The 23,384-nt window shown below is 39.7% G+C and overlaps 1 non-coding gene across 1 annotated transcript; it reads right to left on the bottom strand.

Moving 5' to 3' along the window:
* Positions 1 to 18,409: 18,409 nt before the first annotated feature.
* Positions 18,410 to 18,481, bottom strand: TRNAS-UGA. The gene has a single exon. It is a non-coding gene; the product is annotated as a tRNA-Ser (tRNA).
* Between the last annotated feature and the right edge of the window lie 4,903 nt (positions 18,482 to 23,384).

Here is a 23,384-nt window from a genome sequence, read left to right as displayed (position 1 = left end):
CCCATGGTTTTAAAGTTGGTGATAAATACTATAACGAGTTTAACAAGTGTGAGCAATTAGTTGTTTGCAAAGACTGATAGAGAAGCAAGACGGAATGGAAGAAAATTGCTGTTGGAGAATTAATGTTTTTGTGCAAAGGCAGTAATGTCTGCAACGTATTTTGTTGGAGATTTTTTTAAACTATAGGCCGATGCATCTTTCCATTAATGGGGTGAACATACAGATCTGTCTGCATGACAAATTCTGAATGAGTACAGTACCCACACTGATGTTGTTGTTGTTTGTCTTTCGGCTTTTCCCGGTTAGGGGTCGCCACAGCGGAACTCCAGTCCGCTAATGTTTGGCAGTAGATTTTCACAAACGCTGAGGTGCTAGCTCAATGCCCAACCTTAAACGAAGGCACGCCCACTTACACATGTCTTTCGAATGCCACCCAACCGTGAGGAGGACATGCAGACTCCACACAGAAGGCACTCCCCGCACTCCAGCTGAGAATCGAATGGGAGAACCTCTTGCTGTGAGGTAACTACGCTACCGCTGCACCACCGAGGCTTCCAGTGCCCACACCGATATGTAACTTTAATGTTATTGGGTGTATTTATTTACTGATGCTCTGCCCCAGCCTGTGACCAACAGTACTCTCTCTTCTGTAGGTGAATTATGTCCTAAATGGAAATAATTCAGTCAACACTAGATTTTTTTTCTAAAATGTTCAGGTGTTCACTCGTAAATCTGAGGTAAAAATTACAGGAAAGACTAAAAGGTGTTTTAGCAAGTATATTTATTTATTTATTTCACATTTGTTAACTGGGTTGTTCCAACTTAGCACAAGCCCATTTTCAGTGGAGACCCAAGGAGAAAAGCTCCAACAATACTTTTTTTACATAATGACACAAATTAGGGAATTAATTAGATAACAACGTGTAGCAGAAAAATACAGCATAATTGTAAAGATATACAGAAATATCATAGAAAAATAGAGAAAATACATATGATTTGAGAACAAGTACAAGGAGGAGTATGCAATTTGCAGTCAATAAATTTTTGTGATTAAATATATTTGGCCAAGCCAGAGAATGGTTAGGCAGGATCCTGACAGGGACAGGTCCAACTTTTTTGGAAGAGGTGTTTTAGTACTTTTTTGAAGCTGTTTCTTTGTGTGATGTTTCGTAAGTTTGAGGGGAGGTTGTTCCAGATTTTTGTTATGGATGATTTATAAAGGAGATTACCGATGTTCATTTTGGGTGTAATACCACAAAAAGTAAAATAAAATAAAATTGGGTGTAGATGATTCTAGAAGAAATTTCTCTGAACTGTGGAGGGATGAGGGGGGATAGCAGGTAACTAGATTAGTGAGAGCGGGACAAGCAGTGGGTTTATTAAGTATGAGTTGTGTTAAATGTAGTTGGGATAGTTTTAGATGGTGGGAGAATTCAAGCCATTGTAGCTTATGGAGAGCTATGCAATGGTGTGTAGGATTAGGAAAGTTGGCTGCAAATTTGGTAATTTTATTATAGGTTTTTTCTAGCTTGGAGAGAAGGCAGGGTTGAAGGTTGGTGAGGACTGGTGATCCATAGAGGAGGCTAGGAAAGAGATAGGCTTGGGCTAGGCTGCATCTAGATTTAGCAGAGAGGAATTTTGAGTTGTGGTAAAGCATGCCAAGTTTTTGGTTAGTTTTCTTAATTGCTTGGTGTATGTGAAAATCAAATTTTAGTTGGTCATCAGTAGTCATTCCAAGTAGTTTTGTGTGAGTATCCACATTTATGAAGGTATTATTTATTGATTATATAGAGAAGGTAGTCTTAAGGTGGTCATTGTTTTTAGGGAGAAAGAGGAGTCGCTTCGTTTTTTGGGGTTTACGATAAGCTGATTATCATTTAGCCATTTTTCAAAAAGAAGGAAATATTGTTGAGTGCGTGTCTGAAGTTGTAAGATTACATTGGAGGATGTTATCAAAGTGGAGTCGTCAGCATATTGTATGAGGCTAGAGAGAGGGGTGGAGGAGTGGAGGTCATTAATAAAGATGCTAAGGAGAAGGGGTTCAAGTATTGAGCCCTGGGGTATGCCTGTGTGTATAGGTAAGAAAGTAGAGCAAGATGATTGCCATCTAAAAGATTGTAATCTGTCTGTGAGATAACTTGAAAACCATTAGAGAGTGGAACTGGATAGATTAAGGTTAGCCAATTTAGTCAAATGTTTAGGATGTGATACCGTGTCAAATGCCTTAGATAAGTCAAGGAACAGGCATGAGACTAGATTATTGCTGTTCCTAGTTTCAGCAACAGTGTGGGTGAAAGATAAAAGGGTGGTAGAGGTGGTGTGTTGAGGTCAGAAGCCATAGTGGGTGGGGGTGAGGAGGTTGTTTTGGAGGAAGAAGTTAAGCATTTGGTTGTAAATGCATTTTTCTAGAATCTTGGATAGTGGGGAAAGTATAGCAATGGGTCTATAATAAGATGGATCATTGGAGTTACCACCTTTGTGAAGGGGGATAATGTAGAAGGATTTCCAGATTTTAGGTACAGTAGCTTCTTTAATAGATCGATTAATAAGAATTGAGACTGGATAGGCGATGGAGTTTCTGTGAGTTGGAGGAAGTGAGGAGGAACCATGTCGGCAGAGGGACAACAAGGTTTTAGTTTGAGAAGCAGAGACTTTATGTAGGAAGTAGAAACAGGGTTGAGAGAGAACATTGTGATGTTTGCAGATAGGGGTGATGTTTTTTTGGGGTGAATTTTGGTTCATTTTAGTTAATTTGCTGATGGAGTCTATGTAAATTGGTTGAGGAGAGAGGCGGTCTCCTGGTCAGGGAAGTTAGGTTAGAGATTGGGAGTCTGAGGTTTACTAGGATGGAGGATAGATTTAATACTTCTCCAGAAGTTTTTGGGGTTTGATTGAGCAGTGGTTTGTGTCTTAGTGTAGTAGGTCTTTTTATCATGGTATATTTGTTTCTTGGTATGGTTCCTAAGTTCTTTAAATAGCTGGAGGTGGGAGGTGGATTTACCTTTTTGCCAATTTTTCCAGGTGTTCTCTACTTTATGCTTTAGTTTACGAGTGTTTTAAATCAGCCATGGGGCATAATTTAATTTTATTCTTATTTTATGTGGGAGGGCTATTGAGTCTAGGCTGTTTAGGAAGATGAGGTTAAATTTGAGTACTGCATCTTCAAGAGGAAGAGAGTGCAAGATAGACTAGTTAATTGGGGAAGACTGCCATTGAGAGTGGAGGGGTTGAAGCCTTTGAGTTTTTGGCAGACTTTGTACAGATGTGAGTTTTGTTGTTACCATGAGTATCTCTGTATAGTGATGGGTAAGTGGTCACTTAGGGCATCACTAAGTGTAGTGAGGCTGTGATAGAGTCGGGGATTGTTGCACAGGATCCAGTCAATTGTTGTGCCTTGATTGGAATGTTTGTTGACTCTTGTTGGGTTGGAGATAAGTTGGGTGAAGCAGAACAGATTGATGCTTTGGACAGGGGAAATGATCTCAAGAGACTCCCAATGTATATTAACATCTCCTAGTAGTACAGTTTCGTAGGGTAGGTTTAGTGAGACCCAGGAAAGTATGTTTTCAAGAATAGGGATATTCTTGCCAGGAGGAATATAAACAGCAGCAATGGCAAGTTTTTTGTGGTCGGTAGTTTAGTATTAGGATTTCTGCTGGGTGAAAACCATGCAGGTTTACAGGGATGGGGGCAAGAGAGAAGTGTTGAGAGTAAAGAATTGCTACACCTCCATCTTTTTTATTGATCCTATCTAGTTGATAGGTGTTATAATCAGGGAGAAAGATATCAGAGTTTGGAATATGGGATTTGAGCCAGGTTTCTGATAGTACAAGTAGGTGGGGTGATATTGGGAGATCCAGGCATGGAGGTCAGTGATTTTATTAAGAAGGCTTTGAATGTTGATAGCTATTAAGATAAGTGTTTGGAAGAATGGGGAGTAGAAAAGGAGGGAGAAGGGGGTGCATTGTGTGAGGGAGTGTTAGTTAGTTGGGTAGGAGGATGAATTATTTGGGCTGGGGTGGGGTTTGGTAGGGTAGGCTCTCAGTTAGGGTGTATATCACCTGCTTGTAGGAGGATGGTAGGTTTTAAAATGGGTTTTGGAGGAAAATATGTTTTTGAAATGTGTGTATGTTTAAGTCTAATGCTATGGTAGGGAGACAGCTGGAATATTTTATAATGGGAAAGGTGAGAGACGGAGGTGTTATGTAGTGATGGAGATATGGTATTAAATGCTGTGTAGAAATGAGAGTTATAGATACAGGAGGAGGTAGGTGTTGATTTGAGATCATGAATGTTGGTATGGTAAGATGTAAGGGTAGAGAGTAGAAAGAGAAGTGATGTTGTTATCAGATTACTGACCATGGTTAGGACAGTAGGTAGAGGAGGGGATTAAAGTCACAATAAACAAGATAGGAGAGGAGTTAATAGTATGTAAGAGAAGAGGCGAAGGGTGGGTGAGTGGATAGTAATTGTATGGGAAAAGGGTGTGTGTTAAAAGAGAGGCGGGGATGGTTGTGAGGAGTGTATGTGTTTGTAGTGTGATTGGATGATGAGAGGATGGTGACAAGATAGCTGGACGATAAATTTAGGGTATATTTATGAATGTATTACAAATACATACCAAGCTAATACCTGACATGCTTTAACTGTATGTATGATACCTGATAATGATACACATCTGCCTGTCATTATGATACCTGATAATGATACTGATAATGATACACATCTGCCTGTCATTATGATACCTGATAATGATACACATCTGCCTGTCATTATGGTACCTGATAATGATACACATCTGTCTGTCATTATGATACATGATAATGATACACATCTGCCTGTCATTATTATACATGATAATGATACACATCTGCCTGTCATTATGATACCTGATAATGATACACATATGCCTGTCATTATGATACATGATAATGATACACATCTGCCTGTCATGATACATGATAATGATACACCTCTGCCTGTCATTATGATACATAATGATACACATCTGCCTTTCATTACAAATCTTGCAAACTCTTATTATTTCAGTGAGAGGTGATGATGCAGATAATTTTCTTATGAAATAGACAGACAAACTAAATTACAGGCTTGTGAATTTTCTGTTCTTAATAATATAGTTAGCATCGGACTGTATCTGAAGCTTAAAAGGTGATAGCTAATGTTTAATTGATACTGGTTTCTGATTGGTGTATTCAAACATATTCCATCTTTTAACAAAAGTCTATAATGTGTTTGTTTTTAAACTGATGAAGAGAGAATAATCTGAGATATTTTGTCAATAAAATCATTTCTGGGGTCCAGTGCTATAACATGGCATTTTACTTCATTTATATACTAGGCCACCTGGTTTGTTAAATGTTGTAATGACTTCTACCTCTGTAGGTTCATAAGTTCCCTATTAGCTGATCAAAGACACATTCTTTCGAATACATCTTGATCTAACTTTATAGCGCAAAATGACAAAATACCGAAGCGGCATATAAGTGAATAATTTCCTTAGGAAAGAAATCGCTTGGCCTCCCTCGGTATTTTGCCTTCTTCGTTACTGTAGCGCAGTCTCGGAGTTGGTATATTTAAGTAAGAGGAGTGTGGGGGCACATCCCCCCACATCAGGGGGTGTGGGGGAAAAGCCCCCCCACATTAGAAATAGTTTGTGGTGTGTGTTTTTTGTGAGTGTGTTTCTCGGAACAGCGATTTTTTCCCTGGGAAAAAAATCACTGTTCTGAGTGTTCGAGATTGTAAGCTTTTGCTTACATGGGGTCGATGAATCAGCGCTCGCTTTTCTAAACATTCAGTGATTCAATATAGACCTGGTTCATAGGTGTCTACTAGGCTAATGATCACAAGGGCCATTTTAAACCCAGCCACACATCCCAAATCTCTGATAAGTTCTGGTACCCTTGATAAGTGTAAGCAGGGGCTTGGGAGGTGAAACATTTACAAGAAGGGACCTGGGAGATGAACCATTTACAGACTGCCTGTGTCCATTAGAGGCATAGGTGCCAAACCAGGAATTAATTTCCTGTTCCCCATCCAGTTGTACAAGTTACACTTGAATTGGGTTAGGTAAGACCTCTGCTTGACATGGATGGGGAGTCTGTTCCAGAGAAGGGGTAGTTTCTGGGATATATACCTATGTCTCCAGCAAGTCCTATTTATATCACAGGCAAGCTTTAAGTCTTTAGAATAGATAAATCTGGTGCTGTTGGTTTTGCTGGTATGCAGGAGCTCCATCAGGGTGGGGTCTGACAATGCCTTATATGCCAGGCATAGATCTCCCTTAAAGAGCCTGTAGGAGACAGAATATAGGGATAGAGACTTGAGGCAATCTGCAGAAGACATGTTGCTTATGCCCTGTGTTCTTTAAGTGAGGAACCTCTGTGGATATTCTAGTTGTTAGATCTGGCTGGTTAAGTACGTACCAAAGGGGGCATTGTACTCAATGGTAGGTCTGATGAATGCAGAATACAGTGGAACAATGACTTCCTTGGACCTAGATGCCATACTTTTGTTTATAAATTGCACAATATAGAATGATTTCCTCACTACTATAGACATGTGAAGATCAAAGGCTAGATTACTGCCCATGTGTGTCCCAAGTCCCTGACTACTGGGTCAACTCTTAGGGGTGTGTTGCCAATATGACAGTTACCAGGAGTGGATGACCTCTTGAAGGATACTATTATGCATTTCTTGCCATGTACTTTTAGTCCATGGATCTGGCATTAGTTGTTTGTCTGTGTCATCCCTTCCTGGAGAACATTTATGTCAATGGGTGATTCAATGACAGCTCCAAATTTGTAATCATGTGCAAATTTAGTCAGCCAGAGGTCATTGACATTGGCCTTGACTTTAGAGAAGTAAATGCCAAAAAAGAGTTTTCTCAGGACCAATCCCTGAAGAACTCCACTTGGGAACGGCCTCTTTGTATAGGTGGATGCCCCAAGTCTAATTTCCTGGGTCCTGTTAGTGAGCCAGGTGGCTATCTTCTGGGTTACATAAGGGTTTGTTCCTAACCTCCTAAGTTTGTCAACAATGCCTGAGGGGTGCATTGTGTCAAATGCCTTGGTCAGGTCAGGGTAGAGTGTGAACCATTTTCCCGTCATCCATTACTTTGGTGACCTTTTCTAAGAAGTATGTAATGTAATACTGTACAGCTTGTTTAGTGTTCCTAAATTATTGGATATGTTCTGTAGCCTGTCAATGACTATCCCAACAATATGGTGTTCTACCACATAGAGAGAGAGGGGGGGGCTGGCTCTCTATGTAGTACCTCTATATGCCACTGCAAGTTGGGAAAGTGCTAGAGAATGGTTTGTCATAACTTCTGAAAATGAAGTTCAACTGGAATTATCTTTCTTACATTTGGTGAAAATTTGAGGAGCATGATTTTTGTCTAGCTTTGGAATCTGGCATTCTAAGCTCAGTGTGCTATATCACTGCATACATTACTCAGTCAGCCAAACCTAGGCTAGTGACCTGCATCTGATTAGTGTTCAAGGAAGGAAAACAGGAAGGTAGCAAACTACATACAGATAACTTTGTGTTGAAGAGAAGAAAGAGATAATTCATTGTTATAGTGAGCACCTTGCACAACTGTATGTCGTCTACATTTGCAGGTTCATTCCTACTATTACTGCAACCATACCATTTATTTCATTTAACCAGCTTTATTTGCCAGAAAGAAGGGTAGCAATTGTTAGATACTGGTGCTTTTAATAAGGCCTGTTAACATTTTGCCAGTGAAATGACATACTCGTGACCTTGTAATAGTGGACATATTTTCAAACACTAATGCATACATTTAGAACATTTTGAAAAACACAGTTTATTTGAATAAAGCTTCATTTTGAATGTGTGCTTTTGTGAAAATATTTATGATGTACTTTCATGACATTTTGTTAGTAGAAAGTACATTTTCAGTAAAGGAGAGAAGGGAAATGAATGAGAGTCATAGCAGCTTTAGGGGTAAAACAGGGATATTTTTTACAATGAGTGGCACTTGAAATATATAGTAGTCATAGCCTGTAAATAAAACTGCTTTCTGTTAGATAAAAAAGACTAAATAAAAAACAAAACTGTGAACAAAATAATGGGCTGGATTCAATAAAACCTACACAGCGCGTTAAGACCATTGGACTGGATTTAAGGATTTAATAAAGCCTACACAATGTGTTAAGACCATGTGTGTGTCACTTCACGATGCGCACAAGATAGCGCACCATTTTGTATTCAGTAAGTAGCCCTACATGCCGTGTAGAGCCGCACAAACATGGTAAACATCATGGCATGCTAATTACAGCACAAGTAGCTGAACTGTATTCTAATTAACCAAGCCAAGATGGAGGAGCTATTCTGCAACTATAAAACAATTGTGTATACTCAGTGCAGGCTTTGTCTTTGAATTCTAAAACCTATTGCAATACAGCCATGGAAACCACTATACACAGAAACAATGTTAAGGGCTGCTGTTGCTGTTCTACATGTGTATGTGCTAAAGGCCCAAGTCTGTGCTGCTACTGCTAATTGGCCTCAGCCAAGAATGAGAAGGGTGTTTAGACCCCGTTTAACTTTTCATGGTCTGCATGCGGAAGATGTTGTAGAGCGCTACAGGCTGGATTGAGCCACACTATAGGAACTTTGCAACTTCTATTCTCCTCAGATGACAGCAAGGGGAACCAATACCTGTGGAGACTAAAGTATGTGTAGCACTTAGAATATTAGCTACAGGAACCTTCCAGAAACCAACAGGGGATATGCTGGTGTTGTCATAAGCATCAGCATCCAGGATCCTACATCAATTTCTGAATGCTATGGTACAACATGCCAGTGACTACATAAATTTTCCCCATACACCTGAGGACAGAGCTACAACTATGCAGGACTTCTACCCTGTAGCATACTTCCCTGAAGTCTTGGGTGCCATGGACTGCATGGATATTGAAATCAAATAACCACCTGGGGAACAGGGAAGAGTGTACATAAACAGAAAGGGATTCCACTCCTTTAACTGCCAGGTTATGCATAACTCTAGGAGAAGAATCCTGAATGTGTGTGCTGGCAACCCCAGGCAGTTGAAAGAATAAAACACTTGGTAGAGAAATCCACTTTATATAACAGAGCAAAGCTTTCGGGTAGAACCCTTTGTCAATACTAATACATAGACATCACATTATCACAGTTTAAATACAGGTCAACAGTCACATACTAATACATAGACAGGCAGTTACCATGACTCCCATATCTGGCACATCTCTCAACTGTGTTAGATTTTTTGGGGGGGTATCCCACAAGGTAATTTACTGGGGATGCAGGGGATGCACTCAAACTGTGGCTCATGACACCCATCAGAAATGCACACACACCTACCAAACAACATTATAATGAGGCGCACACTCAAACAAGAAATATCCTAGAGTGTGTGTTTGGGCTGCTGAAGTCACAGTTCTAGTGCCCAGATACATCTAGGGTAGCCCTGCAGTACAATCCCTGTACTTGTGTTGAAATATTCTCTGTCTGTGCCATGCTACACAACATCATCCTGAGAAAGCAGCTGCAACAGGATCAATAAGGGGAAGGGGCACACATCCCACCACCACTGGCAAGGTCACCACAGCCACATGAAGGTGAGGAGTCGTGGGAGGGGATCACCAGCCACTGTGAGTCTTGGTTGACAGAGGTGTGCACAATATGCCCTCACCCTTGTCAAGAGGCAATGTATAGCACACATGCTCACACCTAAAGAGGTACAACTTTCATCCTATGCACATACATACAGTAAAACTGATGCCAGGCAATGCTCACAACCTTTACTTACCCATGTAATGGCTGTGTACTGCTAGCATCACACAGAGTCATCCCTAAATTAAAATGCTTACAACTGCTGGACTGTCAAGGTAAGTGCTGAACATGGAATAGGAAAATAAATGGCTAAGAACACAAATTAATGGCATATCCTTACATACTGTTACTTGCTAATGTGACTAAGTAGAAAGTGGGTGATTTTTACAGTAATGGCATCAATATTTGACAGCAATGACTTATGTCAATATATGTGTTTTCTATTAACTAATAGGCCTCATGCATCAAATGCACACATTACAAAAACATGTAAAAAAGGAGTACAAGTTTAAAAAAGAGCATCAGAAACACATAAATAAGCATTCAGTCAGCTTTGCACCCTGGGCATCAGACAAAAGAGTTATGTATCCCTGAATCCAAAAGATAGAAAATCAAGGATATGGCAGAGTTATCATTATTTGCATAGGGTGTTGTTGGGGGTGGCAGGAGGCCAAGGCTGACACAAAAGGTACTGAGTGTGTGTAAGAAAGACAGACAGAAATTTGGATAAAGTATGAAATGGCCACTGAGACAGAATAAGCTGTAAGTCTCATGAATGACCCATGTAACTGTTTTGTGTGTGTGTGTGTGTGTGTGTGTGTGTGTCCATATGGGCATTCAAGGTGAAACGTGTGTGTGAGTGTCTGTAAAAACACAGCCAAGCTCTGTGCTAGCTCTACATCCTGGCATCTCAGGCAGGTGTGAGCCATACATAGTAGAGGTAACAGCTTATCATCATCACCCCCAACTAGGAGTTGCACTGGCATGTCCATGCCCATGGTCAGGTGTGCTGCTGCTACCTGAATGTGACTAACATCTGCTGGATGATCTCTCCTCATGTGTATGTCCAGGACCACAACCCTATGGACTATCATGCCTGGGTGTGAACACCTTAATCAATGATGGAGCAGTGGAAGTAGTTTCACTTCGGAAGCATGATTGGGCCCAGCCACATTGGCTAAGTTCATTTGATGCTGCTGACCAACATCCACGTGGATGCTGTCCCCTCCCAGGAGACATTCCATCACAGAAACTGCCCATTCCATTGTGTCATTCAGATGATCCAATAAATTGGCCACACAGCGGAGGCAGCCACGCACGTCAGCCTGTGACACAACTATAACCCTAAGCAAGTCTTCGGAGGCCCTAGTGGAACATGACTGCACTTACATGATGGCCCTAAACATATGGTGAGTGGCATGTAAAGACACACCAGGATCAGGTGGAGGATGGACAGCAGGCTTCCTCCGAGCACCTGTAACAGCCCTTCTGTGTGGCATCTTGCTCACATGTTGGCTATGGCCAGAGTCAACTGGCACTGAAACCACAGTAACCAAACTACACTGATCAAGTGTGTCACCCTTCACCTGTCCAATATCTGAGGGCTCAGAGGAATAGGTATACGTAAGCTTACTGACTGTGTCTGAGGGAAATACAGGGGATGGATGAATGTCAACCTCAGTGTCAGATTCAACCTCTGCACCCCCCGAATTGTGCCTCCATTTGAACACCATCATCATCCGAATCTGCTGATACTCTGACATCAGGTGATAAGAGTCATAATACTTCCACCATCAGGATCACCTGTGATAAAAAGCAACAAACACAAGAATGAAATTAATACTTATACTAAATATTTAAAATGATCTACATGATAACAAACTAACACTGGTCACACTATCACAGATAGTACAGCACTGTACCCACTCATTACACCCACCTCACACATGCAGATAAATGTATATATCTGACAATTGTTCATCAATAATCAAAGAAAAATGTTTGGCTTACCATGTGCAACTGACTCCACACTTGGTAGGGGGATGGTCCTGGAAGAAATGAAGCAATGTAAGGACACAATCATCACAACTGCAGTAACACAGGGGGGCAGTGAATACACCATTTTTGCTTATATGTCCATTAATACCCTTTAACTGAAACTTGGCTGACACATCCACCCACAGTCCATGTGTAATAAAGAAAAATGTGTCATTAATTTATCAATAGGTTCATCAAAAAAAAAATAAGCAAAAAAAAAAAAAAAAAGACATGAACTATTAGATATTGTTTTCTCTATACTTTATTATATAAGCAAATCCTATGACTTGAAATATGTAAGCTTACCTAGAAGCTCTTCCTGGCACATACTTGTCCTTCCAGAAACATCAGCACTGAAATTAATCACATGTTGGTGTGCAGTTTCCACTGAGCTCTCTGGATCTGTGACATAGAGAGGAACTCTTCATTTGGTGTCAAGTGGTGGGTCTGTAGCAGCCCCCCCCTCCCATAGCCAGCTGTTCATGGGCAACTGCAGTTGCACTCCTCCTGGCTGATGATCAGTGGCCCTATGATGCACCTGATGATAAGTCCTGTTGTGTCCCCCTATGGCATCGACATCATTTTCTATCTGGTTCCAATTCTGCATTCTCTCATCCATATCCCCATGTTCTCTCTTAAGCAGAAATGTGTGCTGTACTATTACATTGTTTTCAGTCACTGAAAGGGGTTTATGTGGATTTGTACAGTTGGGTGCCATAATCCCATGTGACATACAACAGAGAAGTATACAACACATAAATATCACATAATTTAATTCCTGATCATATACACATAAATATTTGCAATATTAAGCACTGGAGACACACATTTCAGTTATTAAAATTGAATGTTATATGGTTATACCATATCATACTCACACAAACCAATGTTTTTCCAAAACAAGGACTACCACTTTAATAATGTATTGTTTCTCACAGAAATAAAAGGATGAGCACACAATTTCAAGAGAAAAACTCTTGAAATACAACTTTCATTGTGACAACACACAAAAATGGTACTTGGCTTCCCCACCCACAAAGAACAGGCAAATGAAAAGTTTGTACAAACTAAGGAATACCACATAATTCAATGATCATATATGCTTTCAACACAATTCTCACAAAATGTGTACGCAGTTACAACAGAAAAGTCAATTTTATATGATTGCCAGTCACCTCTCACTGTGCACAGCACTCCACTAGAGTGTCTATGGGCCATCTTAGAAACATAACACCCCTCTGTCATTGACAATATAGTACATTACATTTCCTCGAAATAACATGTAAGACTATAAGATAACCAGTTTTAACAATAACACTTGTGAAGAAAGTTAATAAGCTATGTGAGAAAGCAAATGCCTGCCAAAAATGCCATGCCAACAGTGAACTAGAAGAAGTAGACACAGATAAAAGATCAATTTTCTAATTCATATATATAACATTTTTCTTTTAACATGTTAACAAATCTAGAGTGTACTTGAAAAAATACAATCATACCTTAGCAAGATCAGAAACCTTCTCTGCAAATAAATTAAAAGGAATACCTGTTCTCCAAATATATAAGTCCCCTCACCTTTAACTCCCGTAGCTTCATGGTTTCCTTTTTATAGCCTAGATTCAGGCTTCTGAGCATGGTGAAGATGCAAATGAGGTGTGAACTCATTGGAATTGCTGAATCCCAAATTTTTGACTTTGTGTAGCAGGTGTAAAAATAGTGTAGGCACTACCTCAGTGTTATTTGCTAATGGATTACAACTGTAAATAATTAGTGGGAGGGAGAAGGAATATATAACAGCAGTTCTGACTGTCTTACCTGTATTGGGTGTGTCACCCAGGATACACTTACAAAGTGTTGAAGTAATTGTAGTAAACTTTTACATGGAAGTGAACAGTACACAGTTATCATTTTTGTTCACTGACAGCCAAACTCTCCTGCCTTTGCTAAAAACTCTGTTTCACTGTCATGCATTTACAGGAAAATTATACAAAATGCCCTATAGCCTGCATGTCTGAGAGTGCAGCACAGATAAGAGAAGAATGAACATAATACAAAGAGAAAACAGAGCTGCATTGTTGCAAACATTACTCATTAATGGCTGTGTGATCACTCATTGCAATAAATATGTAAGCAACACATGTACAAACAAATGAGAGTGTACAAGTGTTTATGTCTTGTTAATACTGGGGAGGAAATGGGACTTGCTTGTATTCACAGTGATGCATTCATACTGCAAATTTGTTTCTGTGGCAAAGAGAGATAAGATACCCAGTGTTTATGTCTCTTTATTAATTTTTTAAATATTAATATGTGTGCAGTGCACAGCTTAGTGCAAATACGGTGAAATGGATAAATAAATGAAAATGAATGGAAGTTGCTTTTATGATAATGATAGTATAAATCACAAATGTGAATCAAGTGTGTGTGTAGCATACCTGGTAAACACAATGAAGCACACAGCACATAGGATATGTAGATCATGGTTTAAGTTCCACATTTATCTTTTAATGGTGAAACATAAGAAATATTTTTTACAAGAATAATACATGTGGATCTTTGCCTGTCTCATTTGCTCATTGCTTACCTCTGCACAAACACAGTGTAATGCCTCAGACAAGCAGACATTGTCAGTTTCAAAAAAGATACAGTTACATCTTTTGCTTTCTATCTTGCAAACATGCTAAGTGGCATTGCGTGTCATTCAGCTCGCTTCCCCAACACCCGCAGTTCCACAACACCTGCAGACAATAAGCAGACATTGCCAGTTTCAAAAAGATACAGTATTACATTGTTGGCTTTCCATTGCTCAAACATGCTAAGCAGCATTGCACGGTGGGCAGCACACTTCCACAATGCCTGAGGACTTGTCAATTTCTAAAATGATACATTGTAACATGTGTGGACTTTCATCGTGCAAACAAGCTAAGCTGTATTAAGCAGCAATCAACATACATACACAGTAATGATTATGAAAAATACAGCTGCTGCCTTGCTCTCCCTGTAGCAATAGGTATAAGTAAAGGGCCATAATACAGGTGAGCCAGAGTTCAAATCTAGCAAACTCCAAGTTTTATAAATGCTTTCCATTATAATTTATATAACAATAATTATAATTTATATAAAAATTAACAATATAAAAATAATTATACATAAGAATAACTATGTATAGCAGGTGGATTCAGTGTATACATGATATCATAGACATTATATGTCTAACTGTGGGTATTAGTACAATTATGGTTTTATAATTAAAATTTATTTTCTGAAGTTTCGTGTCACACCCATACATGGTTAACCACTCAACTACGTATGAAAAACTAAGGAACATATCTGACAAACAAGTCTTCAGTTGCAATGAGCTTTGTGGAGAGTAATAACTGTAAAAAATACACCAATTGCTCACCCTTCCCTGTGGTAACTGGTGTAAGTTCATGGCCACAATACAGGTGAGCCAGGTTTCTAATCCAGTACAATCCAAATTGTATTAAGGCTGTTCCACTCAATTTTTAAAACTAAAGAACAATCATATCATATGAATCATATGGATATCATATGAATCATATGTGTGACTGTGGGTATACTGACAGTTATGTTTCTGTACTTAAAAGTGTCTTTTATGGCTTGGGATGGACCTCAAACTTCAACAATAGTCATATACACATGAATCTATAAACCAAGACCCTGTCAGGTCACACACACATACATGGTTAACCACTCACTTTTTAATGTGTCTATATAATTAAATAGCATATCTGACAAACACTTTCTCTGTGGCAAGGAAGTAAAAACATCTATGTGGAAGATTATGTATTGTCTATTTCACATAGGTTTGAATCCCACATTGTACAAATTACTTTTATTAGTGTGTAAAGCCACACACAAAAAAAAAAGTGTCCAACCTCAAATGGTAATTAACCCCTACATTACCCAATGGGTAGCCAACTGGCTCACTGACAGGACACCTACTGTCAATGTGGGTGACACCGCTAGCAAAAGACCAGTCACCAGTGGTATACCATATGATTGTGTGATGGGCCTCTTTCTGTTTGGAATTTATTTCTTGGAAGTCCAGGCAAACTTGGGCAGTCTGTGGCTGATCAATTTTGCTGATGATTGCAATTTGGGAGCAATTACTGAGTCCCCCAATGATGTTAACATACTGCAGACAGGGTTAATGCAGACACATTATTGGTGCCAAAGCAACAGATTAAAGCTAATTGCAAAAAAATGCATTATTATTTCCTTTGGGAAAGCTGGCATCCCTGCTATTTACATTATAGACAGCAGCCCCTCAGGTGTATATCCATTGGTATGTGACTTGAGTACCTAGGTTGATAGCAATCTGAATTTTAACCACCATGTATCCACAGTAGTAAGAAAATCCATCTATGTAGTATATCAAGTAAAAGCTTGCATCTAGATTTAAGGATGTTCTAATTCCATTATACTCAGCCCTCATCAGACCAATAACTGGGTACATTGCTCCCTTTTGCATCTCCATCCCCAGACATCTGCAACAACTGGAGAGGCCACAGAGGTTTCTCACCAAGAAATCACAGGATACACAACACAAGTCTTAAGCAGAAAGACTGAAAGCATTGTCACTGTATTCTGTCTCCTACAGGTTGCTAAGGGTTGATATGTGCCTAGTTTACAGGGCTGACTCTGACTCAGCCTTGAAGGAAGTGCTACACATTTGTAAATCAAACTGCAGGAGGGTCATTCACTCCAGGGATCTTAACCTAGCCTCTGACATGAACAGGTCATGCTGAAGAGATAGATACATCTACCAGACACTGCCACTTCTCTGGAACAAGCTTCCAATTCATGTGAAACAGAGTCCCTCCCCAACCTTCTTCAAATGCAACCTACATCAATGGGTGGTTGACCACAAATTCACTCCTGACGTGGTGCCCATGTCCCTCCTGGACAGAGGAAGTCTGTATTAACTATCATAGAACCATACCTCTGTGAATTTCACTCATCTAACCACTGACAATTGGGTCAATTTGAGAAAATAGGGCTAGACTTGTAAGGGCTCTAGGGCCGTTAGCCTGGTAACCACCTATGAACCTATAAACTAACATCAACTGTCACATTACCCTTCCTAAATCATAAATTGCCTTCCTCTTTGTTTGGCATTGTTGATCTCCACTTAACATCCTGCAAACGTTGTTGGCATGGCTCAGCAAGTTTGTGCACTGACAGTTAAAAGCAATACCACAAGCTGGCGGGAAAACACTTTACCTGTTGCTGTATGACCTATGTGGACTTGCCAGGAGTTAGAAAAGAATGTGACCAATTTAAGACTCAATTTTGAGGTGTAGAGGAGTCCACAATATTCACTGGCCTCCCTGTAAAGCGCCACAGCCATAGGCTATTGCAGGGGGACTATATTGGGTCTCAATATAACTCAGAGGCTTAGAATAGTCTTGCCAAGGCTGTCTCCAGTGTGACTGGCATTCCATGCACTGGAGAGCAATGCAGACACCACTACAATGACCTGAAAAGGTGCAAGCAGGCACAACTCAACCAGTGGCTGGATGAGTTTAGGACTGCTGACATCCTACAGTTGTGTAAGTATTCAGAGGAAGATACTATAAATTATAGTCAAAGCTGGAGATAGGCAAGACTGGTATGAGTAATGCTCTCCTCTTTATTTTACAGCTGTCCAGGAGATTGTGGTGAACAAGGAAGCCTGTGCTGAACATTTAGAAAGAATCAAAGAAGCAAGGGGTATGTATGCAGCACAAAATAATTATTGTATTTAAAGTATTGTACTTCTATACATTAGTAGCAAATTAAGCAAGCATATTTTAACTGCAAAATCAAGCATGCATGCTTCATTCTGTAGCTCAAGGGACTTGTCAGAGTCAACTGTAATATGGTATTCAGATGTTGTGGGTTCAAATCCCACACGTAACAAATACATTTTAAAATAATTAAAATTATTAAATATTAATTTCAACAAAATTGGCATAAACGCTATGTTTTAACTTAATGTATATTATTTGAAAAAGCATATGTGCAATATATACATATTGCAAGGATTACTTCAAACAATTATCAGTCCTAATTTGTAGTTTTTGAAAAGTATAATTAATATAAAAGTAAAATGTATATTTATATTGAGTAATTTATTCTATGCAACATATGATGGTTCTAATTATCTTTTTCTTTTTTTGTCTCTTACCCTTATTTTATATGTGTGGCCACAATGTTCTGATGTCATTAATTTCTGACAACTGACAAAATGATTTTCATAAGTTCATAGGTGTATACTAGGCTAATGGCCCTGGAGTCTTTACAAGCCTAGCCCATAGAAGTGCCCTGGCATTGTGCCACCCAACGTTAGTTCCCAGTGCCTCTATCAAGTAGAGCCACTGGAGTGATCCCTGGGGTGAACTTTCTATTTCCCATTCACTCATCAAGATTTATCTTAAAGAGGGCCAGTGAGGTGCTCTGCTTGACATGTATGGGAAGTCTATTCCAGAGCATGTGCAGTCTCTGAGTTATGAACCTGTCCCTCCAGCATGTTCTGTTGATTGTGGTAATAAGATTGAGGTCTCTGGAGCATGTGGTGTGGATAGATTGGGGTTTCTTTAGATGTAGCATTTTTAACAGAGCTGGGTCAGACATGGCTTTGTAAGTCAAGCAGAGATCGCCTCTTAGTAGATGATATGAGACAGAGAATGGCTGGAGTTTTTTGAGTCTGTCCATGTAGGACAAACTAAGGCTCGTCCAGGATTTGAACCTGGGACCTCTCAGACTCAAACCGAGAATCATACCCCTAGACCAATGAGCCATAAATAAATGGCACTTGCAGTTCTTGAACCCAGGACCCTGTACACTATAGTCAGAGCAATGTACCACTACACCATGTGAGCTGCACAGGTGTAGTGGTACATTGCTCCGACTATAGTCAGCACAGGAAGGTAGGCCAATCAGTGAGGCTCAGCCTGCACCCCTCTAATGGCTGCTGCACTGACACCCAGCACATCTCGGACACAACCTGTCAGCACTGCCTATGCAGTCCATGCAGTACCTGGGCCTTCAACATCAGGTAGCATTACTCCGGCAGCTGGTGCAGTGGTACCCTCTTGGAGTATTGGTGGAGGTGGTGATTTTGTCACCTGCCAGGAGCTGCCAGGCATGGTGCATGAGGTTGCAGAAGGTACCAATGGTGCAGACCTCAGCCTATGGAGAAGATGGTTACTGGAATGCTGCAAAAACAAACAAACAAAGCACTCCAACAGCAAGCTGAGGAAGGGAACGATGATGACAGTTCTCAGGCTGAGGACTAGAATCTCATTGTTCCCATGCTTAACAGGCATGTGCCTTTGATGTCCCTATCCCCAGTCGTGGTGTCCCCCAGGCTTTTGTGCTCTTCACCATCCCTGTCTCTATCTTGTTTGTCTGCAACTGCTTCCTCACCAACCCAAATTACCTGACCCTGACATACCTATGTCCATTACCCAACATTCCTCTCTTACTGAAGTAAACTCAAACAAATGGGCACCTGTCCAACAAAAAAAAATATTGTCCAATACATAGCTCTCCACTTCACACATGTCTTCTCGATGTACTTGATTCTGTCCAATTGGCCATACAACATGATTGCATTGTTGTCACCCCTCTTTGTTGAGGTGACAGTCCAAATTCATCCAATATTCTATCCATGTTCATTTTACACTGTTGAAAAACTGGATAGCTATGGTTCTTTCCTAATTCCCTCTTGAACATTCCTATATTGCTTCCCCTTTGTTCTTCCCTCTGCTTGCTTCCCATTTCATCACTTTCCTATCTACCCCATTCACACCTTTAATCTGGTCAAAAAATAGAATCACACACATAATTAATAAATCCCTAATAAAGGCCTTCACTGTTTGTCCTCTGCATTTGCATGGAGTTTGGCATCGCATACCAATGTTGAGCGATGGTGTGCAATGCCTATAGCAGAGTGCGGTTACTTCTGTACAATGCTGCTTAAACTCACTGTGCTAAAGGAACACAGTTAAAGCAGACTAAATGCACTCAAATTACATATGTACTATCACATTTATTTACACTGATGAATGTATAAGACTGCAAATCCATATGTGTACTGCTGACATAAATCAATTGACTGATGTTCAGTTTTATACACTACTTCATAGTAGTCATTGCCTCTCACATTTGCAAAAAATGACCACATGTAATTTATGTAATGCCACTCTAAAAACATGTGTAAAAAAATCAGATTGAGCTGGAGTTAATCCCTGTCTCATCTGTGCTCAAAATATGAGATTGCTGCTGTTACACCTGCTGCCACAGATAAAGATAGGCAGCAGGTGTTTTTATTACATTTAGTGCTGTTCGAAGTGCTGACTGCCTTGCCTCTCAACTTATGAAAAATGGGAACTGTGGGAACAATATATGTAGAGAAGGAATGAGGTTTAATAGAAGGCAGAATTTGAATAAGCTATATAATGCATAACTGACAATGACTGGATAGATTATAAGTGATGTATAATGTTCGTAACTACAGTTGTCTCAATGGTGTCTGTGATATATAAAAGTAAAATTGCTTATTGTCATATGTGATAATTTAATAAATATGTTTTTTGTTAAAAAAATAAAATAAAGCCGAGACCTGCACTTGCTTGTCACTTAACTACGAGCAAATGGGGAAGGCAATAGCAAAAGTTCTTAATGATAATAAAAGTTATGGCACAACATTTCCAATGTAAACTGTATTCTGAACAGCTTAGTATGTGGCAACTATTTCTACACTAGCCTATATTCATAAATACTTCTCAAGTTCAAGTTGTAGTAATTAAATGTGAATCTCACATGTGCAAATACTTTGCCATTGATCACAGAAACCAGTTGCTCGGCGATGTGCTATGGAAAGAGCTGATTAGCATGTATTAGTGTGTTTATTACACTTTTAGTCTTCAACCCATTATAATCCATGTAAAACACAACCAATGGGAAAGCACATTTTACTTACTGAACACATATTTACTGAGACTTATGTATGCCCTGCACCAAAGCACTTGAAAATGGGTATGTCAGTAGTAGTTCCCAAATGTCAACTACACTACAGAAATAAAGAGCACAGCTGCAATTGTTACATAATCTAAATCTTTATACTGAAAATACACATTGAAATTGTCTTATACATGTATTAATGTGGACATCAATTTTTCACAAAAATGAACACACGTACACACAGTTGCATCCATGCTAATCAAAAAACATGTGTGTGTGTGTGTGTGTGTGTGTGTGTGTGTGTGTGTGTGTGTGTGTGTGTGTGTGTGTGTGAGCGCACCTGTGTGTGATTGTTAGTGTGTAATGTACACAGCATCTGTCTCACTTCTGAAACATACAATTCCTAACAGCTTTTTGCATGTAGTTTGAAAAGCTGGCTTTTAAAGTTTACCTGCACATTGGAAACACAAAGAAAATACAAATTACACACTTTGAATACCGCTGTCGTAACAAGATCATATAATGATGATGGCATCATCTATGAAGACCAGTATGACATGGCAAAAGTGGACTTTAGGGATGGTGCAGTTATTAACTACTGTGTTCTGCAGATGGGAACAAAATACTTACATCTGGGTTAACTTCCCACAACAGCTGCATTATGTGTGTGTTTCTATGTATATGTAAGTATGTGTGCATAGTCAGAAGGACATGAGTCTGTATCCTACTGTTAGCAATCCAGTCCCATGCAGAACAAATATTTTGACAATCATACATGCCTACACAGCTGTTTCATACCGGCCTCCCAACATCTTCTCCCAAGCATACAATGATGATGTCATCCACTATAAATGGTCTAGCAGCAGTGTAAAAGTCAGACTTGTGTCATGGTGCTTGCATGAAGGACTGAGTTCTCTAGCTTGTGTAACTAGTTAGGCAGGGGTTCTAATTTCACTCAGTCAATGGGTATGTGTGTGTGTGTGTGTGTGTGTGTGTGTGTGTGTGTGTGTGTGTGTGTGTGTGTGTGTGTGTGCATGTGTGTGTACTCCGAAGAGCATGAGTCTGTATCCTACTGTCAGCATTTCAGTCCCATGCAGAACAAATATTATGATAGTTGTATATGCCTACACAGCCATTTCATGCTGGCCTCCCAACATCTTCTCCCAAACATACAATGATGATATTATCCACTATAAACTGTCCAGCAGCAGTATAAAAGTCAGACTTCTGATATGGCACTTGCATTAAGTACAGAGTTCTCTAGCTTGTGCAGCTAGTTAGGCAGGGGTTCTAATCTCACTACAGTTAACTGGCATATGTGTGTGCATATAGTCAGAAGAGCATCAGCCTGTCTCCTACTGTCAACAATCCAGTCTCTCACAAACAAATATTTTGAGTTGTACATGCCTACACAGCCAATTCATACAGGCCTCCCAACATCTTCTCACAAACATACACTGCTGATATCAGCTATAAAGTGTTGTTTGACACTATGAAAGCTAGTTTTGTGCTGTGATGCATGTGTTAAAGAAGTACAACAGGTTTCTCTAATGTATTCCTCAACTTCACGGCCCTTTTCCTCCCTATTTACATTGTCCTCTGTAAAGCAAGAACAATAAAGCATTTACAATTTTTATAATTCCCCTTACTTCTGGAACAGAAGCCTACCTTCTCATACTGTGATGGTTTCACTTACAAAATGATTCTCTCACGTTTGAATAAAGCTTGCTGGAGTCGCCCAATTACTGACATCATCGAGGCCAGGCAGTGCAGGTACTTCTTTTTTTTTTTTTAATCAGTTCCCTCCCCCAAAGTGACATCACCACAGCCGTCATCTGATTCTAACTAAAATAATAAGACCCACCCATTCTGTGATGTCATGGCTCCCTTGTCCTTCCCCCAGCCTGAGTGCTGCTCATTTTATTCAGTAGTAGTGTAGTAACACCGATGTTTGGAAACACATAAATTTGGTATGCATACTTGTACATTCTGCACGGTAAATAATGCTTAGGTGGTGTATTGCTTGCATACTTCTCTGCTGTATTTGCACCAGATACTGCTAGTGTGCAGTGCGGGAATAGAAAGATTAAAACATTACCCTGGTATCAGAGGTGGCAGTGCAACATATTCATAGTGGCTTAACATGAGAGTAGCTCTAAGCAAGCACCATGTGAAACCTGAACAAGCACCTAGAATTATTCAGTGCAGCTTCCACACCTTAAGCCTGAAAATGAATTCACATACTCACATGAAAAGGAGTAGCTGCATATTGATGGCTAAAGGTGAATGGGCATGCCGGGTGGTTACTACACTGCAAAACTGGTATGTAATGGTGAAGATATTTGGAAGGCATGAGCAAACACACCAGTATATTAAAGCCATAGCACCATTTGAACTGGAGGCTGACAAATAGATTTAGTAAGGGATTTTGTCTATGCACAAATATTTCAACAGTGATTCTTTGCAGTGGCATCCATTATCTGATTCAAGGCAAGTTAACCTTGATGTCCTTTATTTAAAAAAAAATCAATAAAAAATTTACTTTGTTATAAGTGACTTCTGGACACAATAAAAAGGAGGGGGAAAATATAGCAATGTGGTTTGTATGTACAAAGACAAATCCAGGGACACTGCAAAAGTTTTTTTTGCAAACCAACCAGTGGAGTAAAAACATATGAAGGCAAACACTGCATACAAACACACTTTGCAATGTAAATCTCAATTTTTAACAAGGT

Source organism: Protopterus annectens, chromosome 14.part0 (genome assembly GCF_019279795.1).
Source record: "Protopterus annectens isolate FY-2018-M chromosome 14.part0, PAN1.0, whole genome shotgun sequence".
NCBI lineage: Eukaryota > Metazoa > Chordata > Ceratodontiformes > Protopteridae > Protopterus > Protopterus annectens.
Note: the sequence above shows the minus strand (reverse complement) of the source record. Positions and strands in the feature narration are given on the sequence as shown.